Here is a 24,046-nt window from a genome sequence, read left to right on the forward strand (position 1 = left end):
ACAGAGAAAACAAGAAGAGAACGAGCACGTGACTCAAACTTCAAATAAAAGATACTCACTCAAATCTCAGAGAATCAAAATAAAATTTGAGCCACAGATTCACAACTACTGAACCTAACATACCTAAAAAGAAATTTGCGAAAAAATTGAGTAAATCTCACAAATCGAAAATCACTCAAAAAATACCTCAAAAAACGCATCAAAACAAAAAGGCTCGGGAGAGAAGAAAGAGCCACGAGATCTTCAACACAAGGATAAATTAGACATTCAAGAGATCATATTTAGACAAGAATCTTAGCAAGGAACCTCTTTTAACCTCCCACTTTTGGTGAGGACGAGAAATTAAGAGCAATCACCCTCTCTCCCTCTATCCCCTCTCATGAAGCCCTCTACTAGGCTAGAATAAATGGAAATAGGGTTCCAAGAGCTCCCCTCAAACCAGTCGTGCCGGTGTCTATATGGTTCATGGTAAAAGATAGAAATATCCCTACACCAATAACTAAGATACACACGCCCACGCAGGGACAAAATGGTCCATCTTTCTGTAGAAGCATCGGACAGACACGCCGCTTTCATGATATTGCTTCACCTCGGCACAAGCTTCATGACGGTGCCGCGTGCCCTCCATCTCCGCTATCCGGCCGCACCAAACGCACCCCCAATTATAAGACTCAAACCACACACGATGGTTTTGAGACCCAAACCACCTAAACCGTCCATCTCCATTTGGCCGCCTCGCACAGGAGGCGGCATACATGAACCTCCAATGCCGGCTATGGAGTTGGCGGCCCCTCAGCAAACAAGCACCCCAACCGAGGAAGGGGCGCCTCCGTGAGGAGATCCGAGTTTGGGGAGCCCCCAGATCTGGCGAAAGGGAGGAGCAGATTTGACCCATGACAGACGACGGCAGATAAAAATGGAGCCGGAGAAGATGACTTGGGTTTAGAGCAGGGGAAGAGAAAGGGAAAGGAGATAGTGAGCTAGGCTGAGTGCAGCCACGAACCAGCCGGCCACCGCCGACGACATTGTTTAATCTGACTTTACTTTACAAGTGGCGTCATATTCTCGGAAGTAAAGTTAAAAAGTGCATGCTGGCTATTCAGATTACATGCGTGGTGTCTTGGATAATGTAACGGAGGTGTAAGCTATTTAGCGTTCATGTATACGTGGCATCACAGATGAAAAAAAAACTATGTGTGCCCCTGAATAGTACCTGCAAAAAAAATTTGGGTCTAGCTTTTTCAAAAATAACCTCATTTCTTGTCAACCAAATAGTCCAAATTAGTGCCGCTAGGTAGACGCTATGAAGTCCATTATGGAGCGTATGTACTCTATTTAATAGCAATGATCATGGAATTCAACGGATGTAGTGTGCTGGGGAAGATATTGAAGATCTAGAGTACACACGTAAACCAGAATTTGAGGGACATTGCATGAAGCTTAGAGAGGCAATGAAGAACTGTGGGAAGTAAATTTTTCTATCATTTCAACACAAATGCTATGGTCTCATGACTAATTACTACTACATTTGTAGGCAACGTCAAATATACAAGAAGGAACAAATATCAGCATGTAACAAATAGTAGTAATATTGCTAGAAGTGGTTCCTGATCTTACGGCGAAGAAGTGGTTCCCGCTGCAGTGAGACGAGGTCAGAGCATCCTCCTCATCCTCCATGCTAGTGGAGTCGGGGCTCATAGGCTGGCACTAGAGCGCACCTGTCGACACGTCAAATCCACGTTAACTTTTACGACACCGTACCCAAGATGTTCATTTGCGAGAAGCGGAGGCTGTTTGCAGCAATGTAGCCGATCGATACACGCTCCTGTCACGTCACTGGTTCTTGTGTGTGGTGTGCCAGTAGTGATCTCTACTCTACAAGGCCAGCACGCACAGAGCAGCAGAGCACCGCCCCGGCCAGCGGCCAGGACACCGAGGAGTAAAATGGAGCAGTGCCAGTGTGCCAGTAGTGTTGGGGAAGATATTGAAGACACACCTAAACCAGAATTTGAGGGATATTGCCAGAACATGTCATCTGTTCAATACTGGGGACAAAAGACACACACCTCGCCGTGGCCACGTCGCAGTGGTGCGCGCGTGCCTCGTCCTGCTGCCGTGCCTTGCTCTGGTTTTCCAGGCCCTCGCACGCGCGTACCAAACCCGCCACCGGCGCGTTGTGGCCTCGCCCCGACCGCGACGAGCGTGAACCCGGCCACCTGGACCATGCCTTGTCCTCGCACGTGCACTCTACACGGACACCAACCGCACCACCTAAATCCCGGCCGGCCGAGCGCAAAGGCTACGCCCTTGGCAAGGCCGTGCCTTGCACACGTCTCGCACAAGCACACACACCTCGCCGTGGCCACGTCGCAGTGGTGCGTGCGCACACGCCACACCCCACGCGCACGCTGGCCTAAGGCCGTGCCTTTCTGGCTCACACACGCACACACCACGTCTCCGCCCTAGACCAACCTCGCCAAGCCCGTGGTAAACGTGATCGCTGCTGCGATGTCGCGGCCTGGCACGCGCGCACGAACCACACCGGTCCGCCGCCGCAGGGCCACGCCGTGGTCGTGCCCCCGCACGCGCGCCACCGAGCCACCTTGACCTTGCCTAGCCGCCCTCCGAGCCTGAGCCAAACTCCTTTTCGCCGCCGCGAACCCGTCGCCGTGCCTCGCGACCATGCCAAGCCACCGCCACCTTGAACACCGCCGCCGCAGACTGGTACGGCAGCGCCCCGCCCGCGTGCAACACCGGACCGTGCCAAACCTTGTCACCTATCGATCCGTTCCGCCTAGACCCCGCCCGCGTCGCCTATCGCCTCGCCATACCGACGCCGGGGTGCGCGAACTCGCGCGCGCACGCCACCCTCCTTGCCTTTCCATGCCGGTCGCCGCCGTCGTGCCTGTGCACGCGTGCGTTGCCGCTTGGCTGAGCGCCAACCAGCCAAGCCCAAGCCGGCCCTTTTTCGCCCGAGCCGGCCTTTCCCCAAGCCGCAGGCCAAGCCGGCCTGCGAGCCGTCGTTTTAGCATCCCGTCAAGCCGAGCCGCCGTTTCTTGGGCCAGATCGAGCTGTCATGATCTGCTTTGAGCCCAGTAGCCGTTGTGCCCTTTTCTTTTTCTTTTTCTTTTACCCGGACCAGATACACGGGACCCACCGGTCAGTGAGTCAGTGCCGCTGACATGTGGACCCCACCTGGACGTGGACCCAGTTTGACCGTTGACTTGGTCAACATTGGCCAGGTCAACGCTGACGTCATCAAAGGCCATGATGACGTCAGCATTTGGCGGACCCGTGCTGATGTCAGTAGGACACGTGGCACTCTCTGGTGCTGCCACGTGTCAGCCTGTGTATTTTTCTTTTTCCCAAAACCTTTGTTTAATTCCAGAAATTATTTTAAACTTCAGAAAATCATAATAAATCAACCGGAGCTCCGAAAAATATGAAACCAGTTTCTTAATTCTTCTAAAATCATGATCTATGCGTTAGAATATGTTTTGTTGTGAGTTGGATCTCTTTTGAGCCTGTTTTGTGCATTCTTACACTTTGGCCCATGTATTTATACGTAATTACGATTAGGTCCTGATGTGGAGGAGTTGACCGACGTCCCGGACGACCAGAAGATCCAGAAGGACTACCCCGACACCCGGAGGACCCAGAAGGACGTACCCGAAGACCAGAAGCCCCCGGAGGACCAGGAAGACTACGAAGACCTATCAGGTTCACGCCCATTCGCGATTGAATACCTATTAGGCATTGCTTGCTAGATACGCTACGCTCCCAAATTGAGTGTGATGAGATGAGCTTGCATGGCCATTTACTTTCCGTGTTCCTTGTTTCCCATACTAGACATGAATTGATGTATGCTATTGCTACTATGAGTGAGATTTGGGGTATGGGAATATATGATGTGATATTCCTTGCTTGCTGGAAGATGCCTCCACATATATGGGAGTTGGTGATTATGTTACAGCGGGGGCGAGCGTACCCTTTTCTCTGATCTTCGGATCGAGAGCCGGGGATTGTGTGTTGGGCACGATCCTGTGAGCACCTGTAATGGGTGACGGGCACCTGTGGCGGGTGTTAGACCGTTCCTGTGGGAACATAGTAGAGGTGTATTTTCGGAGGAGATACTTGTAATGGGTATCGATTGCAGACCGTGTTGACAGAATGCCAACTTGGACGAAGACGCTCGCCTCGGCTGGATGAAGGACTTGACTTTGTGGCCCTAGTGACGGAACTATGTCAAACGTGCACACCACTTATCCTTTATGAGGAGGACCCAGCCCGGGCTAGCTATGCACGGCACCATTACTGCAGGAGGATAGTGTTTTAGTGTCAGGGGGAGAGGGCAGGACCCTATCGCCCCCGTGTAACACCCGGATACTCCGGCCATTGGCCCGGATACTCCGGGCGTGGAGTTTCTATTTCCCTCATTTAGTCATCTGGGTCCCACAAATGTAATAAATACTCTATTTTTTTCTCTCACCCTCACCAGCACTCTCTCCCTCTCTCACGCCACTCCCTCTCCCTCTCACTCCCTCACCCTCTACCTCATGAGCTCTCCCTCTCCCTCATGAGCTCCCTCTCTCTCTCTAGTGCCCTAGAGTGCAAATCCTCTCTCTCAACTTGATTCCAAAGCTAAGGAAGCTTCAATCGGCGTGGAGAACCCTTTCCTCCAAGTGCTCCTCCTCGGGGTGGCTTTGGATTTCAAGTTCTTCATTCAAGAAAGGCTCATCCTAGGTATTCAACTTGTGCCGCCCCGATCTAGGGTTCTAGGAAGTTCTAAGTGATTTCTTTTGGTCAGTAAACTCTATACGCATCCCTCAACTAGGATCTAAAAGGGTTTCGATTTTGGTGGGTTGGTTTTGCCGAAAATCAAGATTTCAGTTTTTGGGGCGAAAATGCTGTTAGGTCCGGAGACTCCGGGTATAAGCCCGAATACTCCGGGTTTTGGAACACTCCGGGCGAAACTCCGGGTATAAGCCCGGATACTCCGGGTTTGGGACACTCCGGGGGAAACTCCGGGTATAGGCCCAGAAATTTCCGGACTTGGGAGTCCGGATACTCCGGGTATTCGTCCGGATACTCCGGATTTTTGGGGAATGTTTTGGGCTAGGGAGTGCAATTTTTTGTGTAAATTACTAGTAGTTGCATCTAGTCATTGGCTATTTTAAGGTTGCAACCCATTTATGGATTTCTCGTGGCAATTGCATACGTGTAGAAACCGCAGCCGAGGAGGTCGTGTACGAGGTGGTTGCGGAGCCACCGGAGCCACTGGAGCAGGCCCAGCAGGAGGAGAGGCGTGAGAACCCGGCCCAAGGCCTAGTTCACCCCATTACCCAGCAGCAACCCGAAGGCAAGCCCCGGTGCATATCCTACTATTTAAAATTATGTCACCTATATATGTATCAAATAATTGTGCATTATGTTTAGGAATTGTTTGAAACTTTAGCTGCATGATCCCTAGGTTTTCCTGGGCCTTATACTAGTATGAATAGGAAGTTAGCACTGCTATACTTAATAGGGCTCGATAGAAGTCGAGTGATAATTCTGTCACTCGCGAGATATAGGATGTCTCTATATTACAGTATATGAATTATTATATTCAAGATGGAAGGTATGGGATGGGAGACCGGATGGGGGAAAGTGTAGCCCCATCTGTGTCGATTAAGGACCGTTCCGTTATTGGCTGTGCTGATCGGGGATTGAAATGTACTAGCCGCATGCCGGGAGTAGGAGGTAGTCGAAACCGGTAAGCCGAGTACTGCTTTGCTTCGAAAGAGTTATGCAGATAAGAGGCGCTGGCCTCTGATTTTAGAAGTTGGTGACCATGTTTACCTTCGGGTGTCCCCAATGAAGGGTGTGCAGCGATTTGGCATGAGAGGCAAATTAGCACCCCGTTATGTTGGGCCTTTTCCTATCACGGAGCATTGTGGGCCGGTGGCATATCGAGTGGAGCTTCCTTCACATTTATTGGCAGTCCACAATATTTTTCATGTATCCCAGCTTAAGAACTGCCTTCGTGTTCCCACCGAGATGGTTGAGATGGAGAACCTCCAGCTGGAACCCGATCTTGTTTATCAGGAGCACCCGGTGAAAATTGTTGATCATAAGACTCGCGTCACTCGGAATCAAACCTGCAATTTCTATAAGGTGCAATGGAGTAATCACTCCGAGCGAGAAGCCACCTAGGAAACCGAAGAGTTTCTTAAATCCAAATATCCGGAGTTGTTACGAACTCATCAAGGTAACTAACCCTTACACATCCTTTCAATTTAGCACCTTCACCGTAAATCTCGGGACGAGATTTCTTTTAGGGGGGAGGATTGTAACACCCGGATACTCCGGCCATTGGCCTGGATACTCCAGGTGTGGAGTTTCTATTTCCATCATTTAGTCATATGGGTCCCACAAATGTAATAAATACTCTATTTTTTCTCTCACCCTCACCAGCACTCTCTCCCTCTCTCATGCCACTCCCTCTCCCTCTCACTCCCTCACCCTCTCCCTCATGAGCTCTCCCTCTCCCTCATGAGCTCCCTCTCTCTGTAGTGCCCTAGAGTGCAAATCCTCTCTCTCAACTTGATTCCAAGGCTAAGGAAGCTTCAATCGGCGTGGAGAACCCTTTCCTCCAAGTGCTCCTCCTCGGGGTGGCTTTGGATTTCAAGTTCTTCATTCAAGAAAGGCTCATCCTAGGTATTCAACTTGTGCCGCCCCGAAATAGGTTTCTAGGAAGTTCTAAGTGATTTCTTTTGGTCAATAAACTCTATACGCATCCCTCAACTAGGATCTAAAAGGGTTTCGATTTTGGTGGGTTGGTTTTGCCGAAAATCAAGATTTCAGTTTTTGGGGCGAAAATGCTGTTAGGTCCGGAGACACCGGGTATAAGCCCGGATACTCTGGGTTTTGGAACACTCCAGGCGAAACTCCGGGTATAAGCTCGGATACTCCAGGTTTGGGACACTCCGGGGGAAACTCCGGGTATAGGCCCGGAAATTTCGGACTTGGGAGTCCGGATACTCTGGGTATTCGTCCGGATATTCCGAATTTTTGGGAAATGTTTTGGGCTAGGGAGTGCAATTTTTTGTGTAAATTACTAGTAGTTGCATCTAGTCATTGGCTATTTTAAGATTGCAACCCATTTATACATTTCTCGTGGCAATTGCATACGTGTAGAAACTGCAGCCGAGAAGGTCGTGTACGAGGTGGTTGCGGAGCCACCGGAGCCGCTGGAGTAGGCCCAGCAGGAGGAGAGGTGTGAGAACCCGGCCCAAGGCCTAGTTCACCCCAGTACCCAGCAGCAACCCGAAGGCAAGCCCCGGTGCATATCCTACTATTTAAAATTATGTCACCTATATATGTATCAAATAATTGTGCATTATGTTTAGGAATTGTTTGAAACTTTAGCCGCATGATCCCTAGGTTTTTCTGGGCCTTATACTAGTATGAATAGGTCGTTAGCACTGCTATGCTTAATAGGGCTCGATAGAAGTCGAGTGATAATTCTGTCATTCGCGAGATATAGGATGTCTCTATATTACAGTATATGAATTATTATATTCAAGATGGAAGGTATGGGATGGGAGACCGGATGGGGGAAAGTGTAGCCCCATCTGTGTCGATTAAGGACCGTTCCATTGTTGGCTGTGCTGATCGGGGATTGAATTGTACTAGTCGCATGCCGGGAGTAGGAGGTAGTCGAAACCGGTAAGCCGAGTACTGCTTTGCTTCGAAAGTACAGGAACCCGCACCCAACTCCTGGGGCGAGTCGAGTAGTCGCGGAGAATTGGGGATGCATATGTTTACTTTTGGTGGTCTCACGTTGAGCTCGGCTGACCATATGTCGTTGGGCTAGTTCCTGTAGTTCTAGGCGGGGAGGGGAAAGGTTGGTGCATGGGGTCCGACAGGGCTTTTGCGTGCCGTGTTGGTTAGGTTCACCTTGCAAGGTTAAATCAGATCGATTTGCCATGTCTCGCGGTTATGAGGGCCTTGATCTCTTGGTCACATCGTAGAAAGGAAATGGAATATAATGAGATGAGATGCAATGAGGGCTGTTGTTATTTAATTAATGTATTGCTCACCTTGATTGATGTAGAATTGCAAAATCCTAGATTATTAGTGGATCTATCGATATAAATGGGAGATAAAATTTGGAAAGAAGGACTCACTTCTAGTGCTTTTCTGCAAAACCAACTACTAGCCAGAAAACCTTCCATGTCTAGATATGTGGGCTAAGAACCCACTGGTCGGGTAAGTCTTGCTAAGTATTAATTGCTCAGGGTTTGTTGCCGCCATATTTTATTTCAGGGCACCCAGACGTTGACTTCTGCCCCTGCTACATCAAATTCATCCGTCGAGATGCAGAGGGGTGGAAGGTGGAGGAGCGAGACCCTTAGGTTAGGGAATTGTCGGGTTGTACACTTGAGGGCAGAGTGTTCAGCCTTTCTGTTTTGCACAGACCGGTCTGACTGGTCATGGTTAGTCAGGGCTTTTGCAGGCTAGTGTAGTTGTAGGATCTAGTCTATTCGAAATTTAGTGTAAAGTTTGTAAATTAAGCAACTCTTGTAAATTATATGTATATTTGAACTCGGGTTGTAAAACCTAATGTTTTGTGCTCATATGGTGTTTGTATTTTTAAGTATTATGTTGTGCTTGTACCATCTGCGCCCTCCTTCGCGGGGGACTACCGGTGTTGTTTTGATCGGGCCGTGGGTTGAGAAAGGATTGCCAAATTAAGCCGTTAAGCTAATGCGCCCGATGTGTTCAAATGACGGCCATTACGATTAATTAGAGTTTTAATTTGGCGGTTCCGTCACACCCCGATCGCAGGATCCATGGAGATTCCATTCTAGATAGCTTCACAGCGCCGGGCGACCTACTGCGGGAGGACGCGCCCCAGACCGGGAGTAGGATGGTGCCATAGCCGTTAGTTTCGTTGACTGGTGCCTCGGAGAAAGTCGGCTGATCCCCGGCTGGATTCGGGGCGAGTGGGTACAGGTGTACAACTCCTGCAGGGTGAAAACTATACGTATAGCCTCGTACTCGGTCATGTACAACTCTGGATCTGGCCCCACAAATGTAGTTAGATCCACATATACTTTTCCACCTCCCTCTAGTCTACTTTTCCTGCTTGGATAGCAGCTGAGGTGCGGGGAGAGGGAGTTCCCGCACCGAAACAGGGTTAAGACAGTTGTAGTGGAAGATAAGAGACCGGGAGTCCGGGTTGTCGGAGCTCCCCGTGTTGAAAGGTGTTTGGATGACTTATACATATACTGCTTGCATAGGAAGACATAGCCTATCCTTGGCATTACTTTTATACCGTCTGCATCCACATAAAGCTTGCATACGCATGGTGACGTGAACCTATCCCATCCTTGGGGATAGCCTGATAGATGCAGGATCCGAGAGAAAGGAGTCGACAGGACTACAAACGTGGAAGGAGTTAAGGATGGCCCGAGCTACACTCCGAGCTGCCTGTGGAGAAGGATCGAGAAGATTCGTGAAGACGAAGTTTGCCCAGAAGACTAGATATCGTTTCCGCTTTCTGTTTGTTTTCTTTTAGCCCAAGGGGCTTGTACTCTGAGATTCGTCTTACAATCCTTTGGATTATGTAATAAATAAACTCATGCGATGTTGTAAACGTGAGTTATGTCTGTGATATTCAACTGAAATGAGTTCTGTATGTGATAGCTACTGATCCAGGGACTATCACGACGATACAGAGAGTCGGGTTCACCTTTCGGGAACTCGGTCTGTTTCACTAGCCTGTTTGTGTAGTGGTTTTTAACGAGCCGGAAGTTGAAGTTGCCCAGCGCGGCGCCAATGCACACTGCGACGGTGTCCATGGGATTCCTCTCACTACTACAAAAACGTTGATTTGTCCCGGTTGGGAAACCGCTGTTGTCCCGGTTTCCCAACCGGGAACGCCAGTCCGGGACAAAAGGGGGTGCCCTTTTGTCCCGGGTCTGGCAACCGGGACAGAAGAGGACCTTTTGTCCCGGTTGGTAACACCAACCGGGACAAAAGGTGCAGCCAGCGCCCACGTGGCTGGCGCACCCTTTTGTCCCGGTTGGTGTTACCAACCGGGACAAAATGTCTCTTTTTTTTTCATGTTTTTCTTTTCTCAATTCTTTTTCTATTTCAATTATACTTTTGTATTTCAATTAAACTTATGTATTGGAATTCAGTGTGTATGATCTCCACTAATATATACATATATATATAGTTACTTATATAATATTTTTCCTAGATAGTTTTCATATATAAATTAATTCACTTATATATATATATATATGTATACACATATCTATACATGTGAATTCCTTTACATATGAAAATGTCTAGGACCAATATTATATAAATATATATATATATATATACATATATATATTATTGGAGTGCTTATATATATAATACATACATACTCCATCATATTTGCATAGGTATATTCGTTCTTAATTACATAGTAGAATTCGCCTTTTGGAAATTTAATACATACATACATACTCATAAATAGAAATTTAATACATAGACACACATATATATTTACATACTTATATTCATTCTTAATTACATATATACGCGTATATTGTCATATTTGCTGTGATTGTCAATATTAGATATTCCATCGTAGTAGAATTCGCCTTTTGGATCGAGGACTTGCTCAACAATAAATCCGGAGAATTGTTCTTGAATCGCCATAATCTTTTCCTCCGGTATGAGTTTATCGCGCATCTCCCCGACCTATGAAAAAAGGGGATAATTAATTTCGACTAATTAAAATACGAGTTCAAATATTAACAAATTTTTTACTTACTTCCTCCTCCCAATCTGTCCAGCCCTTTGGAGGACCTACCAGACCATGGATGTTCTCGCATACATAGTATGCGCATAATACAGTGCCTGGTTTCTGCCTCATACACTTTAAGAGAGAAGAAATTATCAGGTATTTACATGAATATATAATAAAACTAATGAATCGTGCAATGAATCATCCAAGTGCGTACCGGAAAATCTGTCTTGATCTTCAATTCCTTGTCAAATTTGCCTGGATGATTTTTAGCGAATTCTTTCCAAACCCTGTGCATGATTAAAACAATTATAGTCAAGTAACAAAGTGATTCAAATTATCGGTCACCGACGGAGTAGTGGTAGAATTACTTTTTCATCATGTTAAGAAGATTTTCGTATTGTTCTGGAGGTCTCCTCAATGAGTCCATAACCACGAGTAGGCTCTTCTCGGGAATTATGACAATTAGGACCCAGTGTTCACTGCAAGATTATACGGAGGCAGTTCTTGGTAGTTAAGGTTTAAACAATTCGATTACAGAATAGAAAGAGTTAGACGGAAGGAATCACTCACGCAAAGTTGTAAGGAAACAATATCATTTGCTTGTTGTGATAAACGCTTATGTACTTGAACAACATTTGGAATATCTCATCGGTATTGTCGCGTAGAAGCCTCCAATTACAAGTAATTGGGTCGATGAAGCCGAGGTGAGAGTATCCCTTTCTTCTGCAAGTATGTATCTCCATTCTACATGATACCGAATAAATCAAGAGATCAGTATGTTGAGATCATGCAAAACAATACGTAAGGAGAGTAAAATACTTACAGAACCCACAAGGCGACCATAGAGATGTCGAGGGCCTCCTGATGGAATAGTTGGTAAATTTCTTCCCAGTTTATCCATAGAATGGCCTCCCCCCGTAAGAAATCGTCATCTTTAATCTTTGCGCCCTGCATGAAGATGCAATCGGCCATCGCACGCATGTAGTGCTGGTGCAGCTTATACATTTGCGTTGGAAGCACAGACACTACTTCGGGGGGTACAAGAGTTTTGCCGATCTCAAACGTCCATTTGACGACCACATCGGCCTTTGGAATATCTTCTCCCCCTGCAATCTGAGCGGCCGTCAGGTTTGATTCTTTCAAAAATGTAACAAAGTCTTGTTCTTGCGTCGTCTGTCCCACTACGAGAGGCTCTATTGATTGTTTCTTTTGGGCTCCGAGCTGTGGAACGTCGGACGACGACGACTTTGATTGCTTCTTCTTTTTCTCAGTAGTTTTGATAATTGTGCGTTCGTAGTCTGAAGGGGGGTCTCTCGGAATGAATTTTCTCTTATTTGCTTCGCACTTTCTTGGGCTCCGGCTTCGGCTTCGGCTTGAAGTGCTCTTTAACTCTTTCTTGAGTTATCCGATCGCATTCTTCAAGGCTCATGTCCCAGGGTTTAATAGGAGCCTCCTTGGTTTTCTTCTTCTTTTCCTTCTTCTTTGGAGGCTCCTTAGCCGGTGCAGCTACCTTCTTTGCCGGCGGCCGTTTCTGCTTCTTTGCCGGCGGCGGAGGGGGTGACCATGGAGGCGACGGTGACGCTTGAGTGTTCATCGGCGTATGAGATGATGGTGATGGAGAATGTGCCGGTGAACCTTGCCGAGACAGTGCTGCCCTTGGGGAGTTTTGCGGAGATGCCGGTCTTGGAGAGGCATGCTGAGATGCCGGTCTTGGTGTTTGATCATCCGACTTTTGGACAATGTAGCGCTTATCCCATAGGATGTAGCCATGAATGGCTTCTGCTAGTGTCCTCTCCCCATCGCCTCCAGGAATATCAAGCTCGAGCATCTCCCAACCCTGGCACACCTGCTCCACGCCAACTCTTGTGTATCTAGGCGGAATTTGCTGCCCGTGGTACACGTCGCCTGGTTCGGTTGGCATGGCGGTACCGTACGCAACAGTGAACATTAAGTTCTTAACGGCAGTCTGCAGGTCACAAGGTGTCCGGTGGGTGATCTCATCCACTGGAAATCGCTGCGGGGCCGACGCTTCAACTGCGGCCTGGATCCCCGTGGGCTCGGCGGCGGCGACGTCTGTGGAAGCGCAGCTGCTTTTCCGCTGAGACATGTGATCGGCTGCGACACTAGGCTCTGGAGGCAACGTTTGCGCTTGCTGTTGCTGGCTCATTGCTACGGCCACTTGGCGTTGAACCTCTTCCTCCAGTCTTTGATCGTGTGACATGAGCCGTTCCTCTAGCCTTCGCAAGTGCTCCCGCTCATCATTCTTTCTTCTTTGCCGGCTTCTATATGACTCAATGTAATCCCTGAACCCATACTTCCACGGAACCACGCCTTTGCCTCTTGTGCGGCCCGGATGCTCTGGATTCCCAAGGGCGTAAGTCAGCTCGTCCCTCTCTCTATCCGGCTTGAATGTTCCCTCGGCTGCTGCTTGTATGGCCTCCTGTAGTCTCTGGGCTGCTCGCTGGATGTTTGGCCCATAGACGCAGTCACCAGTCAATGGGTCCAAGCTTCCCCCGTGACCATAAAACCAGGTCCTTGACCTTTCAGGCCAGTTCATGGTCGCAGGTTGGATGCCTCTGTCAAGCAGATCCTGCTCCATCTTCTCCCATTTGGGTACTGCAAGCTTGTAGCCTCCTTGGCCTAGAGTGTGATGGTACACTTTCTTCGAGGCGTTGTCTTTGGCCTTCTGCACCTTCTGAAGCCCAAGCTCTGAAGACTTGTATTCCACAAATGCATCCCAGTGACCCCTGAGCTTTTCGAGCTCGCCGGTAAATACGGGTGTGGTCCCGGTCTTGATATATTTCTTCGTCAAAATTTTCTTGAATGATCGCAGCTGTTCGGCCATCTTACTCAGGGTCCAGTGCTTGCATATCTCTTCGGATTCAGCTGGAACCGTGAAGTTTTTCTTAAGCTCCCGCCAGCACCATTCTTTTTCTCTTTCGGGTACCGCATCCCGTTCCTCGCTTGGATTGGAAGCTTTCCAGAGCTTGAAGCTGATCGGGATGTGGTCCCTGACAATACATCCGGATTGTCTTATGAATTTTTTGGCGGCAGCTTCTGGAGCGATCGGTTCGCCATCTGGACCAACTTCCGTTATAATGAACCGCCCTTCCAGTTTTTTTGTTGGGCCTCGCTTCGTCTTTTTCTGCTGCGACGATGATCCAGACGGCTATAAAAAAACATTCATAGTATTCATATAGATTCAGATGAAAATATGATTGTCACTACAAATAATTATAGTTGTGATATGTACATTAGCACTTTGTTCAGCAGCAGCGTCATCCTGAATAGATGGTGCCTCAATTCCATCACCGGACATATTCAAATATATGTCGGTATTGCTGTCATCATCAGCTTGTTCAGCGACATCTCCTTGACCTTCGCCAATCATATTCAACAAGAACTGTTCGTCTTCCGCGTCTGTGTGTCGTGGGTCCATTGTAACTAAAATATGAATACAAATAAAACCCTTAAAAAATTATCTAAATAATCCACATATTTGCGAGCATTTGACTAAGTACCGATCGATGGACGAGGTCGAGTAATATTCTCTAAGTAATTCAAGAAATGAACTTGAAATATTCTATCGATAATTTCACTAAGTACCGATCGATGGATGAGGTCGAGAAATATTTCACTAAGTAATTCAAGAAATATACATGAAATATTTAAAAGAAATTTAAACTCACTTTACACATACATACATACATACATTCATACATTTAAAAATTTGTAAATATACCTTTATTTACACAACAAATTATGATTTCACTCTTAACAACAAATTATGATTTCACTCTAAATAACATGAACTCTAAATTATGATTTCAAATTATGACCATGTCCCAAAGTTACATGAGTGTAGCTTCCTAGCTACTGAAAATGAGCCATAATTGGTCGACGATGTCGATCTCAGTGCTGCAAACACTCGACACACTCTGAAAACTAAAAATTAAAGAACATTGGGGAACTATATATACAGAGGCAGGAGCTTCCCAACGTAGCGAGAGGTTCTGGGGTTCAATGGAATGGAGAAGGTGTTGAGGGGACTCTCGTAGTAGGACGATCTTTTAGGAGATGAAACCTCGGTGTCAAATGCAGTGGGATTCGGCCTTTCTCCAGTATGATTCCATCTATTTTTAGGTACAGGCAGCTTTAGTAGTTTATGTACCAGGCTGCTGCATTACTTTTACCTTTTAGGTATAACAAATGTATTGTTGAATGATTGATCGCTCTTATACTAGTTTACCATGCTTCTTAGTACACAATTCTCGTAATTTTCTAGACCTTCATTGATCCTGTACAATGCTAAATTAACCATATAATTTGCTACTTTCTTTGAATTGTGCCGATTTCAACAGGTTCTTTTGTTGTGATTGATTTTATGGACTTAGGTCTAAGTAGCACGAAACTAAAAGTTTTTTTATTAGTAAATGTTATAGAAAATTTATGGATCCATGTTACTTACTTGCCAAGAGTTTTCTTTCTAGTAAATCGAAGTCAGCAATTTACGTCAATTAAGTTGGACCCTGAATGTTATTATAGTAAATTCATAGATTCATGTCAATTACTTATCAATAATTTTTCTCTCATGCAGATCATAATTAGAAAGTTATGTTAGTCATTGTTGTGGTACTGTAAGTTTGACAGATGATTTACACGGTGCGTTTGTGTCGATCCGTGAGCTTATTTCCTTCCATTTCCTATTTGTGACAGATGATTTAAGTCAGATTCAGGGTGAACACTATAATAGTTTTGTGAAGCCTCATTTCCTATTTGATGACCAATTAAGCATCAATGCACCTACATTTGAGAGCAGCAGACAAGCATGGTGATTCTGTTAGTGCTCTGTGTTGGAGGGGACGAGATCGAGCTCTACCTTTGGGTACGCGGTGTGGGCTGGGATGGCCTGTAGCGGCGGGTTGACGGCGACCAGGGGATGGTGGTGAGGGCGTTATGGCGGCGGCGGTGGCTCTGGGCGGCGGCATGAGGTCGGGGCTCTGGGCGGCGGCGACGTCGATGGCGGCGGTGCTCGGCTCGCGCGGTGGGGGGAGCAGGACGGGCGCAGATGAGAAACCAAGTGTTAGGAGAAGGGCGAAGGAGGAAGGAAATATATGGGGGGGCCTTTTGTCCCGGGTGAAGCCACGACGCGGGACAAAAGGTCCTTTTGTCCCGGGTGGTGGCTTCACCCGGGACAAAAGGCCCCCCCTTTTGTCCCGGGTGAAGCCACCACCCGGGACAAAAGGACCTTTTGTCCCGGGTCGTGGCTTCACCCGGGACAAAAGGGGTTTTTGGGCGGGCCGGGAAAATTCCCAGCCCGCGGCCCACCTTTAGTCCCGGGTGGATCTACCACCCGGGACAAAAGGGGCCCGTTTTCCCTCGTTCCCGCCTAATGTTATGTTTGTTTTTGTTTCTTTTTACTTCTCTTTTAAAATTGGCTTTCATTTGTTAATTCAGTTAATAAAATTATGATTCCAAAAATTATGGAACAAAATTTCTTATCTCTATATAAACTTGATACACGCAACAAAAATAATTAATTTTCATTCAAGTGATTGGGTCAATGAAATATCTAACTTTTTTGAAATCATATTTGTTATTTTGACCATACAAAAATATATTAGGTGAAATTTTTTTTCAAACTGTTGCTTTTCGATAGAAAGTGGATTCTATCACGATATTAACGTTTAAAAAGTGAATTTTAGATAAAATTAAGCAATTTCATGATATTAATGAGTAGTGTGTGAGTTTGAGAGATAGTGTGTGTTAGTGAGATTGTGTGTGTTAGTGAGAGAGTATAGTGTGTTAATGTGAATGTAATTTCATGAAATAAATAAAATTAGTTGAGTAATCCATTATTGAATGAAAATTATAATTGAGTCTAGTAATTAAGTGAAAAATATATAAAATAATATAAATAACACATAAAGTATAATTGTACAGTACATATATAATAAAAGTATTCGAATTGCGATTATGTTTTTATACAATAATATAAAATGATTCAAGTACATGAAGGATTAGCGGTAACAGACTTTCTCTTCACAAATGTCCATTGATTATGATCACGGCGCAAGTATGGAGCATCATCATTGGCTAGCAGGATGCATGGATCAGCATTTACTTCGAAAGGTGGAATGGCAACAAAATTATTATATTCTTCTGAAAAGTCTGTCTTGTCCTCCACTCCTACGATGTTTCTCTTTCCTGATAGAACTATGTGTCACTTAGGCTCATCCTTTTGCTTGTTGATCCCCTTCTTTGGCTTGCTGGACATCTCCTTAATGTAGAAAACCTGAGCGACATCCTGGGCTAGGACAAATGGCTCGTCTCTATACCCAAGATTGTTGAGATCAACTGTTGTCATCCCATACTCATCTTTTGTTACCCCCATCCCATACTCATCTTTTGTTACCCCTCCTCCAGATAGCTTAACCCATTGGCAACGAAATAGAGGCACCTTGAAATTGGGACCGTAATCCAGCTCCCATATCTCTTCAATGTAGCCGTAATATGTGTCTTTTTTTCCATTATTGTCCGTGGCATCCATACGAACACCGCTGTTTTGGTTGGTACTCTTTTTATCTTGGGCTATCGTATAAAATGTGTTTCCATTTATCTCGTACCCTTGGTATGTTAAGATATTCCAAGATGGTCCCCTAGCCAATAAGAACAGTTGTTCACTTATATCCATGTTATGCATTAGATGCTTCCGCAACCAGCTGCAGAAAGTGTTCATGTGCTCACGTGTAATCCATGCCTCAGACTTTTCCGGGAAATTGGAGAGCAGAATTTTCTTGTGTTCCTCGATATATGGGTCAACCAAGGATGATTGTTGAAGAACCGTATAATGCGCTTTCTTGAATGAGAAATCATCTGTGCAGACATAAGATTTCTTTCCTAATGTACCCTTTCCAGTTAGTCTCCCCTCATATCGCGATTCAGGGACTCCAATCGGTTTAAGGTCATCAATAAAGTCAGCACAAAAGTCAATGACCTCCTCAGTTCCGTAGGCACTGGCGATGCTTCCTTCTGGACGAGCTCTATTACGAACACATTTCTTGAGTACCCCCATGAACCTTTCGAATGGGAACATGTTGTGTAGAAATACTGGTCCGAGAATATCAATCTCTTTGACAAGGTGCACTAGAAGATGTGTCATGATGTTGAAGAAAGATGGTGGAAATATCAGCTCAAAGCCAACAAGACATTGCACCACATCGTTTTGCAGCTTTATCAAATTCTCCGGGTCAATTATCTTCTGAGAAACTGCGTTGAGGAAGGCACATATCTTCACGATGGTTAACCGGACATTATCAGGCAGAATCCCCCGCAGCACAACCGGAAGAAGTTCGGTCATAAGCACATGGCAGTCATGGGACTTGAGATTTGTAAATTTCTTCTCTGCCAAATTTAAGATTCCTTTTATATTGGATGAGTATCCAGATGGAACCTTTATACTGCTCAAGCAGTCAAACATGGTTTCTTTCTCTTCCTTGCTAAGAGTATAGCTGGCAGGACTTAAGTATTGTCGTCCATTATCTCGCTGTTGTGGATGTAAGGCATCTCGTTCTTCCATACGTTGCAATTCTTGACGTGCTTCTACTGTATCTTTTGTCTTTCCGTACACTCCCAAGAATGCTATCAGGTTGACGCAAAAATTCTTCGTGAGGTGCATCACATCAATTGCATGACGAACATCTAAGACTTCCCAATATGGTAGCTCCCAAAATATAGATTTCTTCTTCCACATGGGCGCCATTCCGTTTTCGTTCGGAACAGGTTGGCTACCAGATCCCTTTCCAAAAACAACCTCTAGATCTTTTACCATGTTGAAGACGTCTTTACCACTACGGTGCATCGGTTTTGTTCGGTGGTCCGCTTGGCCTTTGAAATGCTTGCCCTTCTTTCGTACCGCATGCCTGATGGGAAGAAACCGACGATGACCCATGTATACAACCTTCTTACAGTGAGTCAACCATATATTATCGGTATCATCTAAACAGTGTGTGCATGCTTTGTATCCCTTGTTCGAATGTCCTGACAAGTTACTAAGAGCAGGCCAGTCATTGATCGTTACGAACAGCAATGCTCGTAGGTTGAAGTTTTCCTGTTTGTATTCATCACACATCCGTACACCTTCATCGCCCCAGAGCAATAAGAGTTCTTCGACCAATGGTCTTAGGTACACATCAATGTCATTTCCGGGCTGCTTTGGACCCGGGATAAGCACTGGCATCATGATGAACTTTCGTTTCATGCAGAGCCATGGTGGAAGATTGTACAGACAAAGAGTCACAGGCCAAGTGCTATGACCACTGCTCATCTCACCAAAAGGATTCATGCCATCCGTACTCAAACCGAACCTTATGTTTCTCGCATCCAAATCAAATTTAGGGTACGTTCTATCTATTTTTCTCCACTGCGACCCATCAGCGGGGTGTCTCAACATCGAGTCTTTCTTGCGTTCCTCTTTGTGCCATCGCATCAACTTAGCATTATCTTTATTTCTAAACAGACGCTTCAAACGTGGTATTATAGGCAAATACCACATGACCTTCGCAGGAACTCTCTTCCGGGGAGGCTCCCCCTCGACATCTCCAGGATCATCTTTTCTAATCTTGTAACACAATGCTCTGCATACGGGACATGCATCCAAATTCTCGTACTCGCCTCGGTAGAGGATGCAGTCGTTGGGGCATGCATGTATCTTTTGCACTTCCAGTCCCAAAGGGCAAACAAGTTGTTTGGCTTCATACGTTGTGGCAGGCAATTCATTGTCCTTAGGAAGCATTTTTTTAACAAGTTTGAGTAATTCACCAAATCCCTTGTCGGATACACCATTTGTCTTCTTCCATTGCAGCAACTCCAAGGTGGTGCCAAGTTTCTTAAATCCATTTTGACAATCTGGGTACAACAACTTATGGTGGTCCTCTAACAACTTCTGGAACTTCAACCTCTCCGTTTCACTCTCACAGTCTGCCTGCACATTGTGCAATGCTTGCCCCAGATCGTCGCTGGGATCATTTTCTGCTACATCTACTTCGGGCTCTTCCATGGGAATATCGTCATCGAATGCACCGATTCCAGCATTCCCGGGAAAGTGGTCGTCAAAATCTTCTTCTTCATTGTCTTCCATGGTAACCCCCTGTTCTCCGTGCTTCGTCCAACAAACATACTTTTTCATGAAACCATTTGCGAAAATGTGGCTGTGTATGGTTCTTGAAGATGAGTAATCCTTGTTATTGTTGCAATGAACACACGGGCAGCACATAAAACCATTCTGCTTGTTTGCCTCAGCCACAGACAAAAAATAATGCAGGCCATCAATGAATTCTTTCGAACGTCGGTCAGCATTGTACATCCATTGCCGGTCCATCTGCATTTTAAATAAATCGATTTGAATTCTTTACACGTATCGAATAAATAAAATATATCAAACCTAAATTAAACTAAATGTAACATAACATGAATAATTAAAAGATATGCAATATCCATCATACATCTTGATTAATTAAAAGGAGTACTTAATTCATTACAGAACTTAACAAAGGAGTACTATACATGAAATTTAAAAATTCGGTCAACAACACATAGGTTTTCAACCGTCCTTGCGTTGGAACGCAGAATGTTCTAACGGATTTCTTGCTAGCGCAGAAGAAGATGGCGGAGCTGAAACCTCCGAGTTTGGTGGTGACGAACCGTAACGCCGCAATAAATCCTCAAGATCAAACGGAGGTTCCTCGCCCCTTGCCATGCATTCTCTATATTCTTTTTCCAAATAACGGAGCGCTGCCCTATGAAAAGCACTAGGTTTTTTGGACCGACGACCTACTCGAGTTGTGCCCTTCTCTCCAGAAGGACAACGATCACCCCCACCGGCGCCACTCTCTCCAGCTGCTGAAGCCATATTTTACTGAAAAATATCTTTATTTTCCACATAATTATAAATTCTTACCATTACAATGCAAAAATTATTTACTATTACAATTACAATGATCAGATTAATAACTCTTGCAAATAACAATGAAATTATATAAAAAAGACGAAATGTATCATTAATCCTCAAGAAATCTCTAATTAATTGAAAGAAATCTCTATAACTTCTAATTACTTTGACACCCTTCAGTTCCAGGAGTACACTCTTTTCAATATCCAGAAACCCTCTAGAAGAAAAATAAACCTTTATTTCTGAAAATGTATATGTCAGTAACCTCAACCCTGCGGTGATGACACTGCCTTTCGGGGGGACATGGTGCGGTACAAGGATGTCACCAATCGGCTAGTCGCAGCACCAACATTTACGATTAATAGGCACAGCACTTGGCACAGGCAGCATGCTCGTTGATATGCTCTCAGTACAACAACGGGCATGCTGACTGCGTCAAATGCTGTCTTCTTATCAATCGGAAGTGCTGGTGATGCGACCAACCGATTTGCGACGTCCTTATAGCGCATCGTGTATCCCTGAAAGGTAGTGCCATCACCGTTGGATGGAGATTAACGACGTATACTTGTTTCGAAAAAAAGATTTTTTTAGCTTCTAGATGGTTTCAATGTGAGCCTGATTAAATACATCACTAGAGTGTCAAAATAATCCATTCATAATACAAAAAATTCTATAATATACTCATTTCATTAATTCATTCATGAATAAAAAAATCAACTATCCACAATATGGTCATATATACAAGTACATCACATGAAGTATCTACACTCATTCTAAAAATTTCTACTATCCATATACTCATCTAAATCTAAAAGAAAATTACACCTACATATGCAATCTAGCTAGCTAAATGTCCAAGAAATGAGCTAGCTACACATTTTCTCTATTTCTAAAGTATGAAATGAGCTATACAAGCCAAGGAAGAATAGAAAAACAAGCCCCAAACCTTTAGAGCAGATGGATGGACGGGGAATCAAAGATCTTCACAAATGTGGTGAAGAAATGAGCAAGAACTCCTCTATCCCGAGCCAAGAACAGCAAGAAAACAAGTGAGCTGAATGGCTCGGGCGGGGGGAGAGGGAAGGGGATAAGGAGCGCAAGGCCTTTTGTCCCGGTTGGAGGCACCAACCGGGACAAAAGGGGGGACTTTTGTCCCGGTTGATGGTTCCAACCGGGACAAAAGGCTACGCGGGCCTTTTGTCCCGGTTGGAACCACCAACCGGGACAAAAGGCTCCCATTTTGTCCCGGTTGGTGTCTCAAACCGGGACAAAAGGCCCCCGTCCCCCCCCCCCCCCCCCCCCGCTGGCCCGGCTAGCCGTTGGACCCGGGACAAAAGCCACCTATTGTCCCGGGCCCAAAGGCTGCCGGGACAAATGGCCAGGAACAAAGGCCTGTTTTGTAGTAGTGTCTCCCAATGATCTTGTGCAATGGCGCATGCCACCACTGTGTCCTGGGCTCCGTTCCAGACACTCATCATCTCTATTACCCGCCCGGAGACGACTCTCTGAGCAAATGGGTTAGGTGCAGTAAGGTCCCATTGGCTCTCTATTTTTTTTCTGCCTTTCCTTTCCAATACGAGTTCTACTAAATTTTTTCGAAAGTACTTTGCAAATGCCTTGCCAAATTCACTCAAAAAATCATATTTAATGCTCCTAGGGAAAAAATTCCATTATTTCATGCAGTTATAGCTCAAATTCAATTTATATCAACTAATTATTCTTATCCAATACGTGTTTTACTATATTTTTTCAAATGCACATTGAAACTACCTTGTCATATTCACTCAATAGTTCATATTTGATGCTTCAATGAAAAAAATTCCATTATTTCATGTAGTATTAGTCCAAATTCAAATTACATCAATTTAAATACAATAGTTGCAAAAAAAAATTAAAATTATCAAATGGATTAAAAAAATAATGAAAATTTAACATGAAACAATCCATCATGACTATTGCCTATACAAAAAGTTTTGAAGTGAAACCTCAATTCGATCCTCACTGTGACTCAAAATCTTAACCAATCCTTCTCATGTCTATGGAACTTATTCGCAGATCGCTTCATCTTGTAAGCAACGTACGTGACAACTTTTGTGAAACCTTCTCAATTTTTTATCACAGCCCCCACGTATGATATCATGACAAATTTTATGATTTTCAGACTTTGTTTGAGTTTTATAGAATTTAAAACCTATTCGGCCACACATTCATGGTCATGTTTCGTGAACAAGATGTTCGAATTTTTCTTTGAATTCTTCGACAATGCCTTAAATTGGACTCAATAATATGAATATCATTTTTCCATTCATTATCTTACATTATTCGAATCACTTGCAGTTCAAATTTGAATTATCGCCAAAATATCCTTTTAATGAAATAAATTAATTAAATATAGTAAACTTAACGAGAAATGTACCAAATTTCAATACGTAGTACTTCGTATAGTATAAGAACAGAGAAAAAAGTTTGGAGGGCAGAAGCGAAAAGTTTTTTAAAAATTTGCCGAGTGCCGTTAGCTCTCGGCAAAGCCAACACTTTGCCGAGTTATAGTGAAAATGGCATCTCATGCCATATTTCAATATAATATTTTAGTGATTGGTATAGACAACACAACACTTGGACTAATGTGATTGTTAAGATGACCATTCTCAGGATTTTAGGTTCAAGTGATGACAAAGAGAAGATAGGCGTAGCTAGACCCAAAGGGCCGACCCTACGGTGGTCTCAGGGCAGCGCCCTGAAACCTCTTCGGTCCAAAGGACAGAGACCGTGAAGAAATCAAGTCAAAACGAACAAGACAGAGACAATTTGCTATCACCGTTTAAACCGATGATGAGCCAATTTGTATTCATCGGTGCAATGGACCCAGCGCCGGATGAACCGACGATGCCTGAAGTCAACTCGTCGGTGCAATGACTTGAAGTGAAGACAGACCCAGAGGCACCGATTAAACCGACGAAAAAGAAAAAGTGAGATTCGGTGCAGTTGTCCAGAGACTCCATTTTTTGGGGGGTTTCTGAACTTGCACTCACCGGTTAAACCGACGTTAGTTTCAAGAGCATCGGTCGATTGATCAAGTAGCCGTTGGAAGACTGTAACGGCTAGAAGAAGGGAAAGTACACTCACCGGTTAAACCGGTGGTGACAAAACTAGAGCGTCGGTTTAACCGGCGTTAAGGAATTTTGTCAGCCTTTCCCAACAACTCTTTTGGGGTGTGTGGGCTATATATACCCCCAAGGCCGGGTCATTTGAGAGTGCTGGAGACTAAGGAAGCATACTACACTTGAAGAACACCTCCAGCC

This window comes from Panicum virgatum, chromosome 8K (genome assembly GCF_016808335.1).
Source record: "Panicum virgatum strain AP13 chromosome 8K, P.virgatum_v5, whole genome shotgun sequence".
In the NCBI taxonomy this organism is placed as follows: domain Eukaryota; kingdom Viridiplantae; phylum Streptophyta; class Magnoliopsida; order Poales; family Poaceae; genus Panicum; species Panicum virgatum.